Source organism: Schistocerca gregaria, chromosome 8 (genome assembly GCF_023897955.1).
Source record: "Schistocerca gregaria isolate iqSchGreg1 chromosome 8, iqSchGreg1.2, whole genome shotgun sequence".
NCBI classification, from domain to species: domain Eukaryota; kingdom Metazoa; phylum Arthropoda; class Insecta; order Orthoptera; family Acrididae; genus Schistocerca; species Schistocerca gregaria.
In genome coordinates this window covers 96131559-96149916 of record NC_064927.1, presented here as the reverse complement: position 1 = coordinate 96149916, position 18358 = coordinate 96131559, and the positions used below count along the sequence as shown (strand labels likewise).

The following is an 18358-nucleotide window of genomic DNA, read 5'->3' as shown; positions in this document are numbered from 1 at the left end:
CAGTTTATTACCACCCAGGCTCCTTTGCGTCAACGTGAGAGTGTTTGTTTCCAGTTATTACTAATTATAGTTTTGCTACTTACACTTGAGACTGAAAGCGATGTTTGTGTAGTATGTCTTGGGCGCTTTGGGAGTGAGTAAGCGGGATCGTGGTGGCGGACAGAGTTCAGCGTTGTCGCCAGATTCGGCCGTAAAGTTCGTGGAGGAGAAATATTTCTGGACCCATTCACACGTAGCTGATACTTGAGGTATGTCCGGTATGGTCTAGTGGCTAGGATACCTGGCTTTCACACAGGAGGCCAGGGTTCGATTACTGGTAGCGGAACGTCAATTTTCCAGGCTGAGATGAGAAATCTTCTCAGGGCCGTTTTTCGTCTTCGTGGTGTTGCTGCTCTGGGTTCCAAGTATAAGGTGAGAGAAAGTCAAGGAAAAGAGATACATGCTCACGTGATTGGCGGGGCCGTTTTTAAGGAAGAGGAGATGATTTTGCGGTTTTGGACTGCTGATGCGACAGTGTTGCGTGGCTCGTTAGCCCTGTGGGGTATAGCGTCGTGCTGGTAACGAGAAGGTCATGGGTTCGATCCCTCCACAGGCCATCCCACTTTCTCCGCTAATAGGAAATGCAGTCTCCCGCGAGACTCTGCCACGTAGATTCCAAATGATCTGCACATCGAGCTACAAGTCTGAACGTTTCGCTCAGGGGTCGCCAACGGCCGGCTCCCTTTCGATTAATGAAGTTAAGCAGAGGTGGGCGTGGTTAGTGATTACATGGGTGATAGGCGGGATCTCTGCGTGCTCTTGGACCTTTCCCCTTTCACCCCCACTCTCCCCCTTTTGTGTTACAGTGTTGATGTGCTATGATGCCTCCCACAGCAATTTAAATTACGTTAACGAACATAGGATCCAAAATTTAAAGAGGTTCTTTGCAAAAAGAGCGAACGTAAAGTGCAGGAACGACTTTGGCAGTAACAGAACCGTACGAATCCACAGATAATTTCTCAAATATCGTAGATAACACTGTAGGGGAGCAGTGAGAATTCCGAAATTTGTAAATGAAAATTTAGCTTTTCGAATTGGAAAGGAAAGGTAGTCTTGATTAGCGTGTTTCTCGCAGCCGATTGTCGTACTGCTTCTGTCATATTGGCCCTACCGCCGAGCGGCAGCGAGCGGCAGTCGAGCAAAGTCGGGCCAAGTCGACACACGATGAAGGGGCCGCCCACTTAGCTGCAACGAGGCGAGAGACGAGCAGATACTACTTGTGCAGCGACACTTGGCAATTTCGAGGATCGCATGGTGTTGAACACACACTATTGCGCTACGCAAAAACGACAGCCCTCTTGCGGTGGCCGGGAATCGAACCCGGATCAACTGCTTGGGAAGCAACCATGCTGACCGTTACACCACCACCGCTGCATTCCGCTGCACGCATCCTGTGTCGCGATGCGTTGCCGCCCCTGCTGCCACCAGAGGCCGAAGCGACCCTGCTGCAGGCGCCCTGCCCGCCCGCGCATCCGAACGCGGGTCCACGCCGCTTCCAGGGCGATGCACTGCAACTAGACGCAGGACTGACTTCCGCTGAGAAGTCCACCCTGTCGTGTTCGGCATGGTGGGAAAAGAATTCCTGTGTGCTTCCCTGTCGCAGTGGGCAGCGCGTGACGTCTTCTCAAGGGCGTACGTTCGACCCTCACCCCAGCCATCTCATTTTCTCTCCACGACAGTGAAACGCACAGCATAGCTTTTGCGAGGTAAAGCCGTGTTTACAGTTTATTACCACCCAGGCTCCTTTGCGTCAACGTGAGAGTGTTTGTTTCCAGTTATTACTAATTATAGTTTTGCTACTTACACTTGAGACTGAAAGCGATGTTTGTGTAGTATGTCTTGGGCGCTTTGGGAGTGAGTAAGCGGGATCGTGGTGGCGGACAGAGTTCAGCGTTGTCGCCAGATTCGGCCGTAAAGTTCGTGGAGGAGAAATATTTCTGGACCCATTCACACGTAGCTGATACTTGAGGTATGTCCGGTATGGTCTAGTGGCTAGGATACCTGGCTTTCACACAGGAGGCCAGGGTTCGATTACTGGTAGCGGAACGTCAATTTTCCAGGCTGAGATGAGAAATCTTCTCAGGGCCGTTTTTCGTCTTCGTGGTGTTGCTGCTCTGGGTTCCAAGTATAAGGTGAGAGAAAGTCAAGGAAAAGAGATACATGCTCACGTGATTGGCGGGGCCGTTTTTAAGGAAGAGGAGATGATTTTGCGGTTTTGGACTGCTGATGCGACAGTGTTGCGTGGCTCGTTAGCCCTGTGGGGTATAGCGTCGTGCTGGTAACGAGAAGGTCATGGGTTCGATCCCTCCACAGGCCATCCCACTTTCTCCGCTAATAGGAAATGCAGTCTCCCGCGAGACTCTGCCACGTAGATTCCAAATGATCTGCACATCGAGCTACAAGTCTGAACGTTTCGCTCAGGGGTCGCCAACGGCCGGCTCCCTTTCGATTAATGAAGTTAAGCAGAGGTGGGCGTGGTTAGTGATTACATGGGTGATAGGCGGGATCTCTGCGTGCTCTTGGACCTTTCCCCTTTCACCCCCACTCTCCCCCTTTTGTGTTACAGTGTTGATGTGCTATGATGCCTCCCACAGCAATTTAAATTACGTTAACGAACATAGGATCCAAAATTTAAAGAGGTTCTTTGCAAAAAGAGCGAACGTAAAGTGCAGGAACGACTTTGGCAGTAACAGAACCGTACGAATCCACAGATAATTTCTCAAATATCGTAGATAACACTGTAGGGGAGCAGTGAGAATTCCGAAATTTGTAAATGAAAATTTAGCTTTTCGAATTGGAAAGGAAAGGTAGTCTTGATTAGCGTGTTTCTCGCAGCCGATTGTCGTACTGCTTCTGTCATATTGGCCCTACCGCCGAGCGGCAGCGAGCGGCAGTCGAGCAAAGTCGGGCCAAGTCGACACACGATGAAGGGGCCGCCCACTTAGCTGCAACGAGGCGAGAGACGAGCAGATACTACTTGTGCAGCGACACTTGGCAATTTCGAGGATCGCATGGTGTTGAACACACACTATTGCGCTACGCAAAAACGACAGCCCTCTTGCGGTGGCCGGGAATCGAACCCGGATCAACTGCTTGGGAAGCAACCATGCTGACCGTTACACCACCACCGCTGCATTCCGCTGCACGCATCCTGTGTCACGATGCGTTGCCGCCCCTGCTGCCACCAGAGGCCGAAGCGACCCTGCTGCAGGCGCCCTGCCCGCCCGCGCATCCGAACGCGGGTCCACGCCGCTTCCAGGGCGATGCACTGTAACTAGACGCAGGACTGACTTCCGCTGAGAAGTCCACCCTGTCGTGTTCGGCATGGTGGGAAAAGAATTCCTGTGTGCTTCCCTGTCGCAGTGGGCAGCGCGTGACGTCTTCTCAAGGGCGTACGTTCGACCCTCACCCCAGCCATCTCATTTTCTCTCCACGACAGTGAAACGCACAGCATAGCTTTTGCGAGGTAAAGCCGTGTTTACAGTTTATTACCACCCAGGCTCCTTTGCGTCAACGTGAGAGTGTTTGTTTCCAGTTATTACTAATTATAGTTTTGCTACTTACACTTGAGACTGAAAGCGATGTTTGTGTAGTATGTCTTGGGCGCTTTGGGAGTGAGTAAGCGGGATCGTGGTGGCGGACAGAGTTCAGCGTTGTCGCCAGATTCGGCCGTAAAGTTCGTGGAGGAGAAATATTTCTGGACCCATTCACACGTAGCTGATACTTGAGGTATGTCCGGTATGGTCTAGTGGCTAGGATACCTGGCTTTCACACAGGAGGCCAGGGTTCGATTACTGGTAGCGGAACGTCAATTTTCCAGGCTGAGATGAGAAATCTTCTCAGGGCTGTTTTTCGTCTTCGTGGTGTTGCTGCTCTGGGTTCCAAGTATAAGGTGAGAGAAAGTCAAGGAAAAGAGATACATGCTCACGTGATTGGCGGGGCCGTTTTTAAGGAAGAGGAGATGATTTTGCGGTTTTGGACTGCTGATGCGACAGTGTTGCGTGGCTCGTTAGCCCTGTGGGGTATAGCGTCGTGCTGGTAACGAGAAGGTCATGGGTTCGATCCCTCCACAGGCCATCCCACTTTCTCCGCTAATAGGAAATGCAGTCTCCCGCGAGACTCTGCCACGTAGATTCCAAATGATCTGCACATCGAGCTACAAGTCTGAACGTTTCGCTCAGGGGTCGCCAACGGCCGGCTCCCTTTCGATTAATGAAGTTAAGCAGAGGTGGGCGTGGTTAGTGATTACATGGGTGATAGGCGGGATCTCTGCGTGCTCTTGGACCTTTCCCCTTTCACCCCCACTCTCCCCCTTTTGTGTTACAGTGTTGATGTGCTATGATGCCTCCCACAGCAATTTAAATTACGTTAACGAACATAGGATCCAAAATTTAAAGAGGTTCTTTGCAAAAAGAGCGAACGTAAAGTGCAGGAACGACTTTGGCAGTAACAGAACCGTACGAATCCACAGATAATTTCTCAAATATCGTAGATAACACTGTAGGGGAGCAGTGAGAATTCCGAAATTTGTAAATGAAAATTTAGCTTTTCGAATTGGAAAGGAAAGGTAGTCTTGATTAGCGTGTTTCTCGCAGCCGATTGTCGTACTGCTTCTGTCATATTGGCCCTACCGCCGAGCGGCAGCGAGCGGCAGTCGAGCAAAGTCGGGCCAAGTCGACACACGATGAAGGGGCCGCCCACTTAGCTGCAACGAGGCGAGAGACGAGCAGATACTACTTGTGCAGCGACACTTGGCAATTTCGAGGATCGCATGGTGTTGAACACACACTATTGCGCTACGCAAAAGTGACAGTCCTTTTGCGGTGGCCGGGAATCGAACCCGGATCAACTGCTTGGGAAGCAACCATGCTGACCGTTACACCACCACCGCTGCATTCCGCTGCACGCATCCTGTGTCGCGATCCGTTGCCGCCCCTGCTCCCACCAGAGGCCGAAGCGACCCTTCTGCAGGCGCCCTGCCCGCCAGCACACCCGAACGCGGGTCCACGCCGCTCCCAGGGCGATGCACTGTAACTAGACGCAGGACTGACTTCCGCTGAGAAGTCCACCCTGTCGTGTTCGGCATGGTGGGAAAAGAATTCCTGTGTGCTTCCCTGTCGCAGTGGGCAGCGCGTGACGTCTTCTCAAGGGCGTACGTTCGACCCTCTCCCCAGCCATTTCATTTTCTCTCCACGACGGTGAAACGCACAGCATAGCTTTTGCGAGGTAAGGCCGCATTTACAGTTTATTACCACCCAGGCTCCTTTGCGTCAACGTGAGAGTGTTTGTTTCCAGTTATTACTAATTATTGTTTTGCTACTCACACTTGAGACTGAAAGCGATGTTTGTGTAGTATGACTTGGGCGCTTTGGGAGTGAGTAAGCGGGATCGTGGTGGCGGACAGAGTTCAGCGTTGGCGCCAGATTCGGCCGTAAAGTTCGTGGAGGAGAAATATATCTGGACCCATTCACACGTAGCTGATACTTGAGGTATGTCCGGTATGGTCTAGTGGCTAGGATACCTGGCTTTCACACAGGAGGCCAGGGTTCGATTACTGGTACCGGAACGTCAATTTTCCAGGCTGAGATGAGAAATCTTCTCAGGGCCGTTTTTCGTCTTCGTGGTGTTGCTGCTCTGGGTTCCAAGTATAAGGTGAGAGAAAGTCAAGGAAAAGAGATACATGCTCACGTGATTGGCGGGGCCGTTTTTAAGGAAGAGGAGATGATTTTGCGGTTTTCGACTGCTGATGCGACAGTGTTGCGTGGCTCGTTAGCCATGTGGGGTATAGCGTCGTGCTGGTAGCGAGAAGGTCATGGGTTCGATCCCTCCACAGGCCATCCCACTTTCTCCGCTAATAGGAAATGCAGTCTCCCGCGAGACTCTGCCACGTAGATTCCAAATGATCTGCACATCGAGCTACAAGTCTGAACGTTTCGCTCAGGGGTCGCCAACGGCCGGCTCCCTTTCGATTAATGAAGTTAAGCAGAGGTGGGCGTGGTTAGTGATTACATGGGTGATAGGCGGGATCTCTGCGTGCTCTTGGACCTTTCCCCTTTCACCCCCACTCTCCCCCTTTTGTATTACAGTGTTGATGTGCTATGATGCCTCCCACAGCAACTTAAATTACGTTAACGAACATAGGATCCAAAATTTAAAGAGGTTCTTTGCAAAAAGAGCGAAAGTAAAGTGCAGGAACGAATTTGGCAGTAACATAACCGTACGAATCCACAGATAATTTCTCAAATATCGTAGATAACACTGTAGGGGAGCAGTGAGAATTGCGAAATTTGTAAATGAAAATTTAGCTTTTCGAATTGAAAAGAAAAGGTACTCTTGATTACCGTGTATCTCGCAGCCGATTGTCGTACTGCTTCTGTCATATTGGCCCTACCGCCGAGCGGCAGCGAGCGGCAGTCGAGCAAAGTCGGGCCAAGTCGACACACGATGAAGGGGCCGCCCACTTAGCTGCAACGAGGCGAGAGACGAGCAGATACTACTTGTGCAGCGACACTTGGCAATTTCGAGGATCGCATGGTTGTTGAACACACACTATTGCGCTACGCAAAAGTGACAGTCCTTTTGCGGTGGCCGGGAATCGAACCCGGATCAACTGCTTGGGAAGCAACCATGCTGACCGTTACACCACCACCGCTGCATTCCGCTGCACGCATCCTGTGTCGCGATCCGTTGCCGCCCCTGCTCCCACCAGAGGCCGAAGCGACCCTTCTGCAGGCGCCCTGCCCGCCAGCACACCCGAACGCGGGTCCACGCCGCTCCCAGGGCGATGCACTGTAACTAGACGCAGGACTGACTTCCGCTGAGAAGTCCACCCTTTCGTGTTCGGCATGGTGGGAAAAGAATTCCTGTGTGCTTCCCTGTTGCAGTGGGCAGCGCGTGACGTCTTCTCAAGGGCGTACGTTCGACCCTCTCCCCAGCCATTTCATTTTCTCTCCACGACGGTGAAACGCACAGCATAGCTTTTGCGAGGTAAGGCCGCATTTACAGTTTATTACCACCCAGGCTCCTTTGCGTCAACGTGAGAGTGTTTGTTTCCAGTTATTACTAATTATTGTTTTGCTACTCACACTTGAGACTGAAAGCGATGTTTGTGTAGTATGACTTGGGCGCTTTGGGAGTGAGTAAGCGGGATCGTGGTGGCGGACAGAGTTCAGCGTTGGCGCCAGATTCGGCCGTAAAGTTCGTGGAGGAGAAATATATCTGGACCCATTCACACGTAGCTGATACTTGAGGTATGTCCGGTATGGTCTAGTGGCTAGGATACCTGGCTTTCACACAGGAGGCCAGGGTTCGATTACTGGTACCGGAACGTCAATTTTCCAGGCTGAGATGAGAAATCTTCTCAGGGCCGTTTTTCGTCTTCGTGGTGTTGCTGCTCTGGGTTCCAAGTATAAGGTGAGAGAAAGTCAAGGAAAAGAGATACATGCTCACGTGATTGGCGGGGCCGTTTTTAAGGAAGAGGAGATGATTTTGCGGTTTTGGACTGCTGATGCGACAGTGTTGCGTGGCTCGTTAGCCCTGTGGGGTATAGCGTCGTGCTGGTAGCGAGAAGGTCATGGGTTCGATCCCTCCACAGGCCATCCCACTTTCTCCGCTAATAGGAAATGCAGTCTCCCGCGAGACTCTGCCACGTAGATTCCAAATGATCTGCACATCGAGCTACAAGTCTGAACGTTTCGCTCAGGGGTCGCCAACGGCCGGCTCCCTTTCGATTAATGAAGTTAAGCAGAGGTGGGCGTGGTTAGTGATTACATGGGTGATAGGCGGGATCTCTGCGTGCTCTTGGACCTTTCCCCTTTCACCCCCACTCTCCCCCTTTTGTATTACAGTGTTGATGTGCTATGATGCCTCCCACAGCAACTTAAATTACGTTAACGAACATAGGATCCAAAATTTAAAGAGGTTCTTTGCAAAAAGAGCGAAAGTAAAGTGCAGGAACGAATTTGGCAGTAACATAACCGTACGAATCCACAGATAATTTCTCAAATATCGTAGATAACACTGTAGGGGAGCAGTGAGAATTGCGAAATTTGTAAATGAAAATTTAGCTTTTCGAATTGAAAAGAAAAGGTACTCTTGATTACCGTGTATCTCGCAGCCGATTGTCGTACTGCTTCTGTCATATTGGCCCTACCGCCGAGCGGCAGCGAGCGGCAGTCGAGCAAAGTCGGGCCAAGTCGACACACGATGAAGGGGCCGCCCACTTAGCTGCAACGAGGCGAGAGACGAGCAGATACTACTTGTGCAGCGACACTTGGCAATTTCGAGGATCGCATGGTGTTGAACACACACTATTGCGCTACGCAAAAGTGACAGTCCTTTTGCGGTGGCCGGGAATCGAACCCGGATCAACTGCTTGGGAAGCAACCATGCTGACCGTTACACCACCACCGCTGCATTCCGCTGCACGCATCCTGTGTCGCGATCCGTTGCCGCCCCTGCTCCCACCAGAGGCCGAAGCGACCCTTCTGCAGGCGCCCTGCCCGCCAGCACACCCGAACGCGGGTCCACGCCGCTCCCAGGGCGATGCACTGTAACTAGACGCAGGACTGACTTCCGCTGAGAAGTCCACCCTTTCGTGTTCGGCATGGTGGGAAAAGAATTCCTGTGTGCTTCCCTGTCGCAGTGGGCAGCGCGTGACGTCTTCTCAAGGGCGTACGTTCGACCCTCTCCCCAGCCATTTCATTTTCTCTCCACGACGGTGAAACGCACAGCATAGCTTTTGCGAGGTAAGGCCGCATTTACAGTTTATTACCACCCAGGCTCCTTTGCGTCAACGTGAGAGTGTTTGTTTCCAGTTATTACTAATTATTGTTTTGCTACTCACACTTGAGACTGAAAGCGATGTTTGTGTAGTATGACTTGGGCGCTTTGGGAGTGAGTAAGCGGGATCGTGGTGGCGGACAGAGTTCAGCGTTGGCGCCAGATTCGGCCGTAAAGTTCGTGGAGGAGAAATATATCTGGACCCATTCACACGTAGCTGATACTTGAGGTATGTCCGGTATGGTCTAGTGGCTAGGATACCTGGCTTTCACACAGGAGGCCAGGGTTCGATTACTGGTACCGGAACGTCAATTTTCCAGGCTGAGATGAGAAATCTTCTCAGGGCCGTTTTTCGTCTTCGTGGTGTTGCTGCTCTGGGTTCCAAGTATAAGGTGAGAGAAAGTCAAGGAAAAGAGATACATGCTCACGTGATTGGCGGGGCCGTTTTTAAGGAAGAGGAGATGATTTTGCGGTTTTGGACTGCTGATGCGACAGTGTTGCGTGGCTCGTTAGCCCTGTGGGGTATAGCGTCGTGCTGGTAGCGAGAAGGTCATGGGTTCGATCCCTCCACAGGCCATCCCACTTTCTCCGCTAATAGGAAATGCAGTCTCCCGCGAGACTCTGCCACGTAGATTCCAAATGATCTGCACATCGAGCTACAAGTCTGAACGTTTCGCTCAGGGGTCGCCAACGGCCGGCTCCCTTTCGATTAATGAAGTTAAGCAGAGGTGGGCGTGGTTAGTGATTACATGGGTGATAGGCGGGATCTCTGCGTGCTCTTGGACCTTTCCCCTTTCACCCCCACTCTCCCCCTTTTGTATTACAGTGTTGATGTGCTATGATGCCTCCCACAGCAACTTAAATTACGTTAACGAACATAGGATCCAAAATTTAAAGAGGTTCTTTGCAAAAAGAGCGAAAGTAAAGTGCAGGAACGAATTTGGCAGTAACAGAACCGTACGAATCCACAGATAATTTCTCAAATATCGTAGATAACACTGTAGGGGAGCAGTGAGAATTGCGAAATTTGTAAATGAAAATTTAGCTTTTCGAATTGAAAAGAAAAGGTACTCTTGATTACCGTGTTTCTCGCAGCCGATTGTCGTACTGCTTCTGTCATATTGGCCCTACCGCCGAGCGGCAGCGAGCGGCAGTCGAGCAAAGTCGGGCCAAGTCGACACACGATGAAGGGGCCGCCCACTTAGCTGCAACGAGGCGAGAGACGAGCAGATACTACTTGTGCAGCGACACTTGGCAATTTCGAGGATCGCATGGTGTTGAACACACACTATTGCGCTACGCTAAAGTGACAGTCCTTTTGCGGTGGCCGGGAATCGAACCCGGATCAACTGCTTGGGAAGCAACCATGCTGACCGTTACACCACCACCGCTGCATTCCGCTGCACGCATCCTGTGTCGCGATCCGTTGCCGCCCCTGCTCCCACCAGAGGCCGAAGCGACCCTTCTGCAGGCGCCCTGCCCGCCAGCACACCCGAACGCGGGTCCACGCCGCTCCCAGGGCGATGCACTGTAACTAGACGCAGGACTGACTTCCGCTGAGAAGTCCACCCTGTCGTGTTCGGCATGGTGGGAAAAGAATTCCTGTGTGCTTCCCTGTCGCAGTGGGCAGCGCGTGACGTCTTCTCAAGGGCGTACGTTCGACCCTCTCCCCAGCCATTTCATTTTCTCTCCACGACGGTGAAACGCACAGCATAGCTTTTGCGAGGTAAGGCCGCATTTACAGTTTATTACCACCCAGGCTCCTTTGCGTCAACGTGAGAGTGTTTGTTTCCAGTTATTACTAATTATTGTTTTGCTACTCACACTTGAGACTGAAAGCGATGTTTGTGTAGTATGACTTGGGCGCTTTGGGAGTGAGTAAGCGGGATCGTGGTGGCGGACAGAGTTCAGCGTTGGCGCCAGATTCGGCCGTAAAGTTCGTGGAGGAGAAATATATCTGGACCCATTCACACGTAGCTGATACTTGAGGTATGTCCGGTATGGTCTAGTGGCTAGGATACCTGGCTTTCACACAGGAGGCCAGGGTTCGATTACTGGTACCGGAACGTCAATTTTCCAGGCTGAGATGAGAAATCTTCTCAGGGCCGTTTTTCGTCTTCGTGGTGTTGCTGCTCTGGGTTCCAAGTATAAGGTGAGAGAAAGTCAAGGAAAAGAGATACATGCTCACGTGATTGGCGGGGCCGTTTTTAAGGAAGAGGAGATGATTTTGCGGTTTTGGACTGCTGATGCGACAGTGTTGCGTGGCTCGTTAGCCCTGTGGGGTATAGCGTCGTGCTGGTAGCGAGAAGGTCATGGGTTCGATCCCTCCACAGGCCATCCCACTTTCTCCGCTAATAGGAAATGCAGTCTCCCGCGAGACTCTGCCACGTAGATTCCAAATGATCTGCACATCGAGCTACAAGTCTGAACGTTTCGCTCAGGGGTCGCCAACGGCCGGCTCCCTTTCGATTAATGAAGTTAAGCAGAGGTGGGCGTGGTTAGTGATTACATGGGTGATAGGCGGGATCTCTGCGTGCTCTTGGACCTTTCCCCTTTCACCCCCACTCTCCCCCTTTTGTATTACAGTGTTGATGTGCTATGATGCCTCCCACAGCAACTTAAATTACGTTAACGAACATAGGATCCAAAATTTAAAGAGGTTCTTTGCAAAAAGAGCGAAAGTAAAGTGCAGGAACGAATTTGGCAGTAACAGAACCGTACGAATCCACAGATAATTTCTCAAATATCGTAGATAACACTGTAGGGGAGCAGTGAGAATTGCGAAATTTGTAAATGAAAATTTAGCTTTTCGAATTGAAAAGAAAAGGTACTCTTGATTACCGTGTATCTCGCAGCCGATTGTCGTACTGCTTCTGTCATATTGGCCCTACCGCCGAGCGGCAGCGAGCGGCAGTCGAGCAAAGTCGGGCCAAGTCGACACACGATGAAGGGGCCGCCCACTTAGCTGCAACGAGGCGAGAGACGAGCAGATACTACTTGTGCAGCGACACTTGGCAATTTCGAGGATCGCATGGTGTTGAACACACACTATTGCGCTACGCAAAAGTGACAGTCCTTTTGCGGTGGCCGGGAATCGAACCCGGATCAACTGCTTGGGAAGCAACCATGCTGACCGTTACACCACCACCGCTGCATTCCGCTGCACGCATCCTGTGTCGCGATCCGTTGCCGCCCCTGCTCCCACCAGAGGCCGAAGCGACCCTTCTGCAGGCGCCCTGCCCGCCAGCACACCCGAACGCGGGTCCACGCCGCTCCCAGGGCGATGCACTGTAACTAGACGCAGGACTGACTTCCGCTGAGAAGTCCACCCTTTCGTGTTCGGCATGGTGGGAAAAGAATTCCTGTGTGCTTCCCTGTTGCAGTGGGCAGCGCGTGACGTCTTCTCAAGGGCGTACGTTCGACCCTCTCCCCAGCCATTTCATTTTCTCTCCACGACGGTGAAACGCACAGCATAGCTTTTGCGAGGTAAGGCCGCATTTACAGTTTATTACCACCCAGGCTCCTTTGCGTCAACGTGAGAGTGTTTGTTTCCAGTTATTACTAATTATTGTTTTGCTACTCACACTTGAGACTGAAAGCGATGTTTGTGTAGTATGACTTGGGCGCTTTGGGAGTGAGTAAGCGGGATCGTGGTGGCGGACAGAGTTCAGCGTTGGCGCCAGATTCGGCCGTAAAGTTCGTGGAGGAGAAATATATCTGGACCCATTCACACGTAGCTGATACTTGAGGTATGTCCGGTATGGTCTAGTGGCTAGGATACCTGGCTTTCACACAGGAGGCCAGGGTTCGATTACTGGTACCGGAACGTCAATTTTCCAGGCTGAGATGAGAAATCTTCTCAGGGCCGTTTTTCGTCTTCGTGGTGTTGCTGCTCTGGGTTCCAAGTATAAGGTGAGAGAAAGTCAAGGAAAAGAGATACATGCTCACGTGATTGGCGGGGCCGTTTTTAAGGAAGAGGAGATGATTTTGCGGTTTTGGACTGCTGATGCGACAGTGTTGCGTGGCTCGTTAGCCCTGTGGGGTATAGCGTCGTGCTGGTAGCGAGAAGGTCATGGGTTCGATCCCTCCACAGGCCATCCCACTTTCTCCGCTAATAGGAAATGCAGTCTCCCGCGAGACTCTGCCACGTAGATTCCAAATGATCTGCACATCGAGCTACAAGTCTGAACGTTTCGCTCAGGGGTCGCCAACGGCCGGCTCCCTTTCGATTAATGAAGTTAAGCAGAGGTGGGCGTGGTTAGTGATTACATGGGTGATAGGCGGGATCTCTGCGTGCTCTTGGACCTTTCCCCTTTCACCCCCACTCTCCCCCTTTTGTATTACAGTGTTGATGTGCTATGATGCCTCCCACAGCAACTTAAATTACGTTAACGAACATAGGATCCAAAATTTAAAGAGGTTCTTTGCAAAAAGAGCGAAAGTAAAGTGCAGGAACGAATTTGGCAGTAACAGAACCGTACGAATCCACAGATAATTTCTCAAATATCGTAGATAACACTGTAGGGGAGCAGTGAGAATTGCGAAATTTGTAAATGAAAATTTAGCTTTTCGAATTGAAAAGAAAAGGTACTCTTGATTACCGTGTATCTCGCAGCCGATTGTCGTACTGCTTCTGTCATATTGGCCCTACCGCCGAGCGGCAGCGAGCGGCAGTCGAGCAAAGTCGGGCCAAGTCGACACACGATGAAGGGGCCGCCCACTTAGCTGCAACGAGGCGAGAGACGAGCAGATACTACTTGTGCAGCGACACTTGGCAATTTCGAGGATCGCATGGTGTTGAACACACACTATTGCGCTACGCAAAAGTGACAGTCCTTTTGCGGTGGCCGGGAATCGAACCCGGATCAACTGCTTGGGAAGCAACCATGCTGACCGTTACACCACCACCGCTGCATTCCGCTGCACGCATCCTGTGTCGCGATCCGTTGCCGCCCCTGCTCCCACCAGAGGCCGAAGCGACCCTTCTGCAGGCGCCCTGCCCGCCAGCACACCCGAACGCGGGTCCACGCCGCTCCCAGGGCGATGCACTGTAACTAGACGCAGGACTGACTTCCGCTGAGAAGTCCACCCTTTCGTGTTCGGCATGGTGGGAAAAGAATTCCTGTGTGCTTCCCTGTTGCAGTGGGCAGCGCGTGACGTCTTCTCAAGGGCGTACGTTCGACCCTCTCCCCAGCCATTTCATTTTCTCTCCACGACGGTGAAACGCACAGCATAGCTTTTGCGAGGTAAGGCCGCATTTACAGTTTATTACCACCCAGGCTCCTTTGCGTCAACGTGAGAGTGTTTGTTTCCAGTTATTACTAATTATTGTTTTGCTACTCACACTTGAGACTGAAAGCGATGTTTGTGTAGTATGACTTGGGCGCTTTGGGAGTGAGTAAGCGGGATCGTGGTGGCGGACAGAGTTCAGCGTTGGCGCCAGATTCGGCCGTAAAGTTCGTGGAGGAGAAATATATCTGGACCCATTCACACGTAGCTGATACTTGAGGTATGTCCGGTATGGTCTAGTGGCTAGGATACCTGGCTTTCACACAGGAGGCCAGGGTTCGATTACTGGTACCGGAACGTCAATTTTCCAGGCTGAGATGAGAAATCTTCTCAGGGCCGTTTTTCGTCTTCGTGGTGTTGCTGCTCTGGGTTCCAAGTATAAGGTGAGAGAAAGTCAAGGAAAAGAGATACATGCTCACGTGATTGGCGGGGCCGTTTTTAAGGAAGAGGAGATGATTTTGCGGTTTTGGACTGCTGATGCGACAGTGTTGCGTGGCTCGTTAGCCCTGTGGGGTATAGCGTCGTGCTGGTAGCGAGAAGGTCATGGGTTCGATCCCTCCACAGGCCATCCCACTTTCTCCGCTAATAGGAAATGCAGTCTCCCGCGAGACTCTGCCACGTAGATTCCAAATGATCTGCACATCGAGCTACAAGTCTGAACGTTTCGCTCAGGGGTCGCCAACGGCCGGCTCCCTTTCGATTAATGAAGTTAAGCAGAGGTGGGCGTGGTTAGTGATTACATGGGTGATAGGCGGGATCTCTGCGTGCTCTTGGACCTTTCCCCTTTCACCCCCACTCTCCCCCTTTTGTATTACAGTGTTGATGTGCTATGATGCCTCCCACAGCAACTTAAATTACGTTAACGAACATAGGATCCAAAATTTAAAGAGGTTCTTTGCAAAAAGAGCGAAAGTAAAGTGCAGGAACGAATTTGGCAGTAACAGAACCGTACGAATCCACAGATAATTTCTCAAATATCGTAGATAACACTGTAGGGGAGCAGTGAGAATTGCGAAATTTGTAAATGAAAATTTAGCTTTTCGAATTGAAAAGAAAAGGTACTCTTGATTACCGTGTTTCTCGCAGCCGATTGTCGTACTGCTTCTGTCATATTGGCCCTACCGCCGAGCGGCAGCGAGCGGCAGTCGAGCAAAGTCGGGCCAAGTCGACACACGATGAAGGGGCCGCCCACTTAGCTGCAACGAGGCGAGAGACGAGCAGATACTACTTGTGCAGCGACACTTGGCAATTTCGAGGATCGCATGGTGTTGAACACACACTATTGCGCTACGCTAAAGTGACAGTCCTTTTGCGGTGGCCGGGAATCGAACCCGGATCAACTGCTTGGGAAGCAACCATGCTGACCGTTACACCACCACCGCTGCATTCCGCTGCACGCATCCTGTGTCGCGATCCGTTGCCGCCCCTGCTCCCACCAGAGGCCGAAGCGACCCTTCTGCAGGCGCCCTGCCCGCCAGCACACCCGAACGCGGGTCCACGCCGCTCCCAGGGCGATGCACTGTAACTAGACGCAGGACTGACTTCCGCTGAGAAGTCCACCCTTTCGTGTTCGGCATGGTGGGAAAAGAATTCCTGTGTGCTTCCCTGTCGCAGTGGGCAGCGCGTGACGTCTTCTCAAGGGCGTACGTTCGACCCTCTCCCCAGCCATTTCATTTTCTCTCCACGACGGTGAAACGCACAGCATAGCTTTTGCGAGGTAAGGCCGCATTTACAGTTTATTACCACCCAGGCTCCTTTGCGTCAACGTGAGAGTGTTTGTTTCCAGTTATTACTAATTATTGTTTTGCTACTCACACTTGAGACTGAAAGCGATGTTTGTGTAGTATGACTTGGGCGCTTTGGGAGTGAGTAAGCGGGATCGTGGTGGCGGACAGAGTTCAGCGTTGGCGCCAGATTCGGCCGTAAAGTTCGTGGAGGAGAAATATATCTGGACCCATTCACACGTAGCTGATACTTGAGGTATGTCCGGTATGGTCTAGTGGCTAGGATACCTGGCTTTCACACAGGAGGCCAGGGTTCGATTACTGGTACCGGAACGTCAATTTTCCAGGCTGAGATGAGAAATCTTCTCAGGGCCGTTTTTCGTCTTCGTGGTGTTGCTGCTCTGGGTTCCAAGTATAAGGTGAGAGAAAGTCAAGGAAAAGAGATACATGCTCACGTGATTGGCGGGGCCGTTTTTAAGGAAGAGGAGATGATTTTGCGGTTTTGGACTGCTGATGCGACAGTGTTGCGTGGCTCGTTAGCCATGTGGGGTATAGCGTCGTGCTGGTAGCGAGAAGGTCATGGGTTCGATCCCTCCACAGGCCATCCCACTTTCTCCGCTAATAGGAAATGCAGTCTCCCGCGAGACTCTGCCACGTAGATTCCAAATGATCTGCACATCGAGCTACAAGTCTGAAAGTTTCGCTCAGGGGTCGCCAACGGCCGGCTCCCTTTCGATTAATGAAGTTAAGCAGAGGTGGGCGTGGTTAGTGATTACATGGGTGATAGGCGGGATCTCTGCGTGCTCTTGGACCTTTCCCCTTTCACCCCCACTCTCCCCCTTTTGTATTACAGTGTTGATGTGCTATGATGCCTCCCACAGCAACTTAAATTACGTTAACGAACATAGGATCCAAAATTTAAAGAGGTTCTTTGCAAAAAGAGCGAAAGTAAAGTGCAGGAACGAATTTGGCAGTAACATAACCGTACGAATCCACAGATAATTTCTCAAATATCGTAGATAACACTGTAGGGGAGCAGTGAGAATTGCGAAATTTGTAAATGAAAATTTAGCTTTTCGAATTGAAAAGAAAAGGTACTCTTGATTACCGTGTATCTCGCAGCCGATTGTCGTACTGCTTCTGTCATATTGGCCCTACCGCCGAGCGGCAGCGAGCGGCAGTCGAGCAAAGTCGGGCCAAGTCGACACACGATGAAGGGGCCGCCCACTTAGCTGCAACGAGGCGAGAGACGAGCAGATACTACTTGTGCAGCGACACTTGGCAATTTCGAGGATCGCATGGTGTTGAACACACACTATTGCGCTACGCAAAAGTGACAGTCCTTTTGCGGTGGCCGGGAATCGAACCCGGATCAACTGCTTGGGAAGCAACCATGCTGACCGTTACACCACCACCGCTGCATTCCGCTGCACGCATCCTGTGTCGCGATCCGTTGCCGCCCCTGCTCCCACCAGAGGCCGAAGCGACCCTTCTGCAGGCGCCCTGCCCGCCAGCACACCCGAACGCGGGTCCACGCCGCTCCCAGGGCGATGCACTGTAACTAGACGCAGGACTGACTTCCGCTGAGAAGTCCACCCTTTCGTGTTCGGCATGGTGGGAAAAGAATTCCTGTGTGCTTCCCTGTTGCAGTGGGCAGCGCGTGACGTCTTCTCAAGGGCGTACGTTCGACCCTCTCCCCAGCCATTTCATTTTCTCTCCACGACGGTGAAACGCACAGCATAGCTTTTGCGAGGTAAGGCCGCATTTACAGTTTATTACCACCCAGGCTCCTTTGCGTCAACGTGAGAGTGTTTGTTTCCAGTTATTACTAATTATTGTTTTGCTACTCACACTTGAGACTGAAAGCGATGTTTGTGTAGTATGACTTGGGCGCTTTGGGAGTGAGTAAGCGGGATCGTGGTGGCGGACAGAGTTCAGCGTTGGCGCCAGATTCGGCCGTAAAGTTCGTGGAGGAGAAATATATCTGGACCCATTCACACGTAGCTGATACTTGAGGTATGTCCGGTATGGTCTAGTGGCTAGGATACCTGGCTTTCACACAGGAGGCCAGGGTTCGATTACTGGTACCGGAACGTCAATTTTCCAGGCTGAGATGAGAAATCTTCTCAGGGCCGTTTTTCGTCTTCGTGGTGTTGCTGCTCTGGGTTCCAAGTATAAGGTGAGAGAAAGTCAAGGAAAAGAGATACATGCTCACGTGATTGGCGGGGCCGTTTTTAAGGAAGAGGAGATGATTTTGCGGTTTTGGACTGCTGATGCGACAGTGTTGCGTGGCTCGTTAGCCATGTGGGGTATAGCGTCGTGCTGGTAGCGAGAAGGTCATGGGTTCGATCCCTCCACAGGCCATCCCACTTTCTCCGCTAATAGGAAATGCAGTCTCCCGCGAGACTCTGCCACGTAGATTCCAAATGATCTGCACATCGAGCTACAAGTCTGAAAGTTTCGCTCAGGGGTCGCCAACGGCCGGCTCCCTTTCGATTAATGAAGTTAAGCAGAGGTGGGCGTGG

At 51.6% G+C, this 18358-nt stretch overlaps 10 non-coding genes across 10 annotated transcripts; all 10 read right to left on the bottom strand.

The window, feature by feature from the left end:
- Positions 1–1338: 1338 nt before the first annotated feature.
- On the bottom strand, positions 1339–1410 carry Trnag-ccc (transfer RNA glycine (anticodon CCC)). Its single transcript has one exon. It is a non-coding gene; the product is annotated as a tRNA-Gly (tRNA).
- A 1688-nt stretch (positions 1411–3098) lies between these two features.
- On the bottom strand, positions 3099–3170 carry Trnag-ccc (transfer RNA glycine (anticodon CCC)). The gene has a single exon. It is a non-coding gene; the product is annotated as a tRNA-Gly (tRNA).
- A 1688-nt stretch (positions 3171–4858) lies between these two features.
- Trnag-ccc (transfer RNA glycine (anticodon CCC)) lies at positions 4859–4930 on the bottom strand. Its single transcript has one exon. It is a non-coding gene; the product is annotated as a tRNA-Gly (tRNA).
- A 1689-nt stretch (positions 4931–6619) lies between these two features.
- On the bottom strand, positions 6620–6691 carry Trnag-ccc (transfer RNA glycine (anticodon CCC)). The gene has a single exon. It is a non-coding gene; the product is annotated as a tRNA-Gly (tRNA).
- Positions 6692–8379: 1688 nt separating this feature from the next.
- Trnag-ccc (transfer RNA glycine (anticodon CCC)) lies at positions 8380–8451 on the bottom strand. Its single transcript has one exon. It is a non-coding gene; the product is annotated as a tRNA-Gly (tRNA).
- A 1688-nt stretch (positions 8452–10139) lies between these two features.
- Trnag-ccc (transfer RNA glycine (anticodon CCC)) lies at positions 10140–10211 on the bottom strand. Its single transcript has one exon. It is a non-coding gene; the product is annotated as a tRNA-Gly (tRNA).
- A 1688-nt stretch (positions 10212–11899) lies between these two features.
- Trnag-ccc (transfer RNA glycine (anticodon CCC)) lies at positions 11900–11971 on the bottom strand. Its single transcript has one exon. It is a non-coding gene; the product is annotated as a tRNA-Gly (tRNA).
- A 1688-nt stretch (positions 11972–13659) lies between these two features.
- Positions 13660–13731, bottom strand: Trnag-ccc (transfer RNA glycine (anticodon CCC)). The gene has a single exon. It is a non-coding gene; the product is annotated as a tRNA-Gly (tRNA).
- Positions 13732–15419: 1688 nt separating this feature from the next.
- Trnag-ccc (transfer RNA glycine (anticodon CCC)) lies at positions 15420–15491 on the bottom strand. The gene has a single exon. It is a non-coding gene; the product is annotated as a tRNA-Gly (tRNA).
- A 1688-nt stretch (positions 15492–17179) lies between these two features.
- Trnag-ccc (transfer RNA glycine (anticodon CCC)) lies at positions 17180–17251 on the bottom strand. Its single transcript has one exon. It is a non-coding gene; the product is annotated as a tRNA-Gly (tRNA).
- Between the last annotated feature and the right edge of the window lie 1107 nt (positions 17252–18358).